This window comes from Morus notabilis, unplaced genomic scaffold (genome assembly GCF_000414095.1).
Source record: "Morus notabilis unplaced genomic scaffold, ASM41409v2 Scaffold269, whole genome shotgun sequence".
Classification (NCBI taxonomy): domain Eukaryota; kingdom Viridiplantae; phylum Streptophyta; class Magnoliopsida; order Rosales; family Moraceae; genus Morus; species Morus notabilis.
The window spans coordinates 343893-349333 of record NW_010363284.1 but is presented as its reverse complement, the minus strand read 5'-3'; the positions used below and the strand labels follow the sequence as shown (position 1 = coordinate 349333).

General features: G+C 46.6%; 1 pseudogene; it reads left to right on the top strand.

The window, feature by feature from the left end:
- Positions 1-4884, top strand: part of LOC21404242 — a 14858-nt pseudogene extending 9974 nt beyond the window's left edge.
- The last annotated feature ends 557 nt before the right edge of the window (positions 4885-5441 follow it).

The window sequence follows — 5441 nt, the reverse complement described above, 5'->3', positions numbered from 1 at the left end:
AATGCCGAGCAATTAAAGCTGTATTATCAATGATCTGTATTATTTGGCTATGTTGTATCTACGTTTTGCGAAATAAATGAAAGTTCATTCCCCCGACACGGTCAACTTGTATCTCACGATACCTCAAAGAGGCAAACCCCTAAAGAAGTACATGTCTGCTTAAGAACCAAGGTTCTTAACCACACATGGGGGGCAAGAGAGGGTCTACGATCCAAAAATTAATACCATCCAAAAATTAAGACTACTACAATAAAATTTTTTGGCAAAAGTAAGCCCAAAAATTCAGTACTCTGGAATAACACTTACCAGATTCTTAAATCTACTAAATGCCTTAAGGAGCATCAAGAAGCTTCCATACTTAGCAGACTCTCAAATCTACTAAATGCCCTAAGGGGCACCAAGAAAGCTGACTCCTCCAAGGAAGAGAAGCTTCCAGATAAAAGCCCTAAGGGGCATCCAAAAAGCCGACTCCTCTAAGGAGGAGAAGCTTCTGCACTTAGCAGATTTTCTAACCTAAGTACATAGCCTCAAGGGGCGTCAAAGCCGACTCCTCTAAGGAGGAGAGGCTATTATACTTGGTAGATTCTCAATCTGCCAAGTCCAAGAGCCTACGATCGATTGCTTGGAAAACAAATCAACAGAATAAAATGAAAGAGGACACGCTAAAAATAACGAATATACATATCGGCGGGATAAAAACCCATTGTCTCAATGTTGTGAAAAAAATATTACAGACAAAAGAAAACGATAGAAATGAAGAAAAAAAGATCAGCGCCAGGCGTCCTAGGCCTCATTGCCCCCGCCATCTTCAGTGCCGTCAGCTCCCTCGGTGTCCTCACTGCCCTCGCCGCCTTCATCATCGGCAGGAGAAGCGTCATCATCAGTAAGAGGCTCGTAGAGGAAGTCTAAGTTCAGGCTAGGAATGTGCTTGTTCATCCTAGCAACAAATTCCTCGCCAACAGACAGCATGTCACTGGCACACATATCGTGCAGTTCGTCGGAGGATTTGAAGTCTTCGACAGCTTGGGCGGCGACCTTTGCATTTTACTGAGCAAATTCAGCAGAGATCAAGAATCCCTCGACTCCCTCCTTCTTACCCAGGTCATAGCCTTCCTGCTTACCCAACTCATATCCCTCCTGCCGGCCTTGGTGGAGGAAGGTCTCTTTGGCATCGGCGGTCTGCTTACGGGCGGCTTCCACTCGCTTCTTGGCATCCTCCAACTTAGCCTTCACCGTGTCCAACTCTTTCACGGCGAGGGCAAGCTTCTTTGTAAGCTCGTCCTTGTTGGCCTTCTCCGCTTTAAGGAGAGCCTTCAGGCTCCCCTCTATACGGTCCATTTCCTTCCCCTTGTCCTCGACCTTAACCCTTTCAATGAAGTTAAGGAGGGGAAGAATAAGGGACTGTCAAAAATTAGAAAATTGTTAGGAAATATGTCAAGAAGGAGAACCTAAAGAAATTCAGAATAAAGAGAGACGACGAAGCTTACATGGATATGGTGAGAGATTTGTTGGCAGGTGCGGTCGACCAGAGAGGACCGAGTGGTGATATTCCTATCCTGCTCAAAGAAGGATTCGTAGAGAGCCTCGAAGATGAGGGAAAACTGCGGCGGCAGATTCAACACTGCCTCTATTGGGCCGGAGAGAGATCCGAGATAATATACTGACGATCCAGAAGCCTCCTTCCCGGGAGCAATAGGTTTTCCCGAGGCAGAGGAGCCCTCGGAGTGTCGGTTATATCAATAACCGGCACTGCCTCAGCCTCCACCGCCGACACTTCATCCGGGCGAGGCCTCTTGAACCTTGACGCCTCCCGAGTCGACTCAGGCTCCGCCGCAGGTTGAGGCGGCTGCGCTCGACTTCTCGTGAGGCCTCGGCTTCTTTGAGCGCCCCTTATCGCCTGGAACGCAGAGCTGCAAAGCCCTCATCTCTGCATCACAATCGAAGCTAAGTAATTAGACAGACGACTGATAGTAATGGACGAATGCAAAGAGGAAGAGACACTAACCTCCTGCAGTGAAATGGAAGAAGTCTTTGACCGCTTCGGTGTCTGTGGGGTCAGGGAGTGAAAGAAGGAGGCCGGAGCTTCTTAGGTTCTCCCGCGTCAAAAGAATATCGATATGACGCTCGCTTTCTGGGAGGCTGAGGGCTTCCTCTACCCTTGCCAACCGGTTCCCAAAACGTTTGGGGCGCTCTTGGGGAACTGTACAAAAAACGTGGGCTCAGCGGTATGGAAACAAGCACAAATTCAGCTAAGTGTAATATGCGGTCAAAGGTACTTACTCAACCTCCCAAAAGAGGTCTGCACCCCTCGGCGTTTAAATGGCTTATCCGCGGGGTGGACGTCGTACATACACTTCACCATAAAAAGTATGAGACGACGAGGGCAAACCCTTTATTAGTTTTCTTAAAACAGGTTTGGATCGCCCGTGACTACTCAAGAAATACCAGCCGTTGCATTTAGCAACTTGGCAAAGTTTGTGTAAAAAAAGAAACTCGTCCAACGGCAGTTTCACGTCGAACCTTTGGTCCCAGAGAATCCACATGCCGGTGAAAGCAATACCAAAAATTGGGAGCCAGCTGTGTGGGGGAGATGTCGTGGAGCTCGCAAAGGTCCTTCACGAACAGGTGGATGGGAAGTGTCATCTCCGCTGTGAAGGCCCGGGTGTAAACAGATAAATACCCCGGGGGCGGTAGGCTCGCCTTGAAGTTGGGGTCTGGGAGGAGGTACTCGAACCATCGACCGTCCACGCGTCCCTCCATACACGCGCAGATGATGTCTCTTTCCCGTGTCTTCGGCGTTGTGAAGTCTGTTGTGAAGGACAACCGCTCCTCATCCGCCTCCATGGATGGCACGGGGACACCGAAATGTCGTCCGCTGTAGCCGGATATCCCTCCACCAACTAGAGAATCGGAGGGGGCACTTGACGTAGAAGCCTCCTCCTCGCCCGGCTTGCCCTCAACCATGCGGTCGACGCTGTTCTCGTCGTCCTGAAGATCGGGGATATAGTCTTCGATCTCCCTCAATATCGGATCGATGTTGGTGGAGAGAAAAGAAGATTCGGCGGCTAGAGAAGGATCCGGCCTCACAAGAGGCACGAACGACGATCCCCGTTTACGGTTAACTCTTTTAGGTGCCATGACTGTGAAGGAAAAGCTTAGGTCAATATCTTATAAGTCGAGAGGGGAGAAGAAATAAGTTCGGCGTCTAAAGCTGCTAAACATGCTTAGTCGAATAATGTTAGACTAAAAACGACGTATGTTCAAGTAGACGACGATGATTCTAACCTAAACATTACAAGACGACGACCATTCAGATAAAACGTCGACCATTCAAACGAACCCAGAAAGCCAAACAAAAGTCCAGGCCCACAAAACTCAACAGACCCACTCAAAACTCCCGTAAGCAGTTTAGATTATTGCGGAAAACACTAAAACAAGGTTCTAGCACCCTTATTACGCTATTTTCAACCATCCCCCCTCTCAAGAAATCTACCGCAAACCGGAGCAAAAATAGAAAATCCAGGCAAAAAGTAAACACTCACTGCACCACAATAGCCAACAAAATGGAGGAATGGAGAATGGATGCTTACCAGAAAACTAGGAGCGGAAGAGGCGCAAGTTTGAACGATCACAGAGAGATTATTTATAGCAATGGAAAACCCTCGACTCCCAACCGTCAGATGAGGTAACTATACATCCAGCGGCGAAGACGAAGGGACTCGATCCAACAGTTAGTAGGAGAGCAGGAAACTGAAGGGACTCGATCCAACAGTTAGTGGGAGAGCGGGAAACTGAAGGGACGCGATCCAACGGTCCACGTCAGCATGGTGACCGGACCGGCGCGACGTATAAGGGGTCCCTCTCTCTCTCTGGGGCGTTGCCCCTTTTATATATTACAAATTACATATTGGGCGGACCGTGACAGGAAGTTGTTTGATGGCTTCTCTCGAGTAACCTATTGTCCTACATGCCTAGACCGTAGCCTTTCAGCACCTTTTGGACTGTTCACTCACCTATATTGTCCACTATTGCGGCTCTGCGGATCTTCTGCAACTTACATTGATCCGTTCTAGGTGGTTTATGGGTAGGTAATCATTTTCTTTGCTACTGACTTCCTCTAAACTCAGAAGTAATCTAGGGATTTTTCCTCTGTCACCTTAGAAGTTATTCTTGGGATGTGGGTCAAAAACTGAGCGTCATGCCCTCTGCGACTATATTGTATTTCAGCAAGGCAACGTGGCCTCTGTCCCGGTCGATCCTTCCGCGGTGCTGTTGGTTTGCTGAGAATTTCGATTCATGCATGCCTCGACTGTGTGTAGGGTCGACGGTTGCATGGCCACTATTGAATGCGTTTAGGAGTTACCCTGAAATGCCTCATACGATCGGCCTTTTCACTATTAGGGGAGGGAGAAATGAGCTTTGAATGTCGACCGCTGTCTGATGTGGCGGGTGAAGGCCACATGGAGCTCGGTTGTCGTTCGACGTGGCAAAGCATATTTTCCCACACAACAAGTCTCATTGTTACTCACAACCTCAGAGTTTTTGCTGGCAGCGGCCTTGTTCTCTCCATCATCACCGGACTTTTTGGGATAAATGTTGACGGGATACCAGGAGCAGAAGAGTCTCCATATGCATTTGCGCTCTTTACAAGTCTCCTCGTACTGTTGGGAGTGTTGCTGACAGGGATTGGGCTGCTCTATCTTGGATTGAAGAAGCCAATTGTTGACGAAGATGGAGGTAAGAAAGCTAGAGTTACAGGAGGTTGTTAAGATGTTCCAGCAAGAGGCGGAATCTCATGCGCAAGTGAGGAAAACAGTTCCTCCAACCTACCCAACTGCCGCTCGTAGGCTTCCAGATGGTGCAGATTATTTTCTCATCAACTAAATGAGGACATGTTTGGTAAATGCATGAAAGTCGTATTTGGTAGTACTTCTCATAAACAGGAAGAATAATGGATGTTTGATCTTGAGTTTGAGAAATCTCTTTTGAATTGAGATTTGGTAGAATATTTGAATATCTATTCATTATTATTGGTGTGAAAACTTCTATTCAAAACACAGAACATACCAAATTAGAAAAGGCAAAAAAAAAAAAAAAAGATTAGATAATTTAATAAAAATAAAATTTACTCGTAACAACAGGTTGGTTGTATAATGGTCAGTGTAAAATCATAGATTTACAAGTATTTTAATGGTTTCAATTGTTCCTTTTTGTTTTAAGAATTTTGGGCGACGAGAAAGACGTAACCATTTCCTTCAAAAATAAAAATAAAAGAAGAGACTACCAAGTATTATCCGTAAAGTTTAAGCTTCTCATATACCTTTCATGGTCGCACCAAATTAGGATTCATCACATGCAAGCTTAAAAGGGATGGAAGATGGTAGTTAGTGGAGAAGAACCTTAAATTCCATGCCTTTACAATCGGCAAGACATGTGAATTT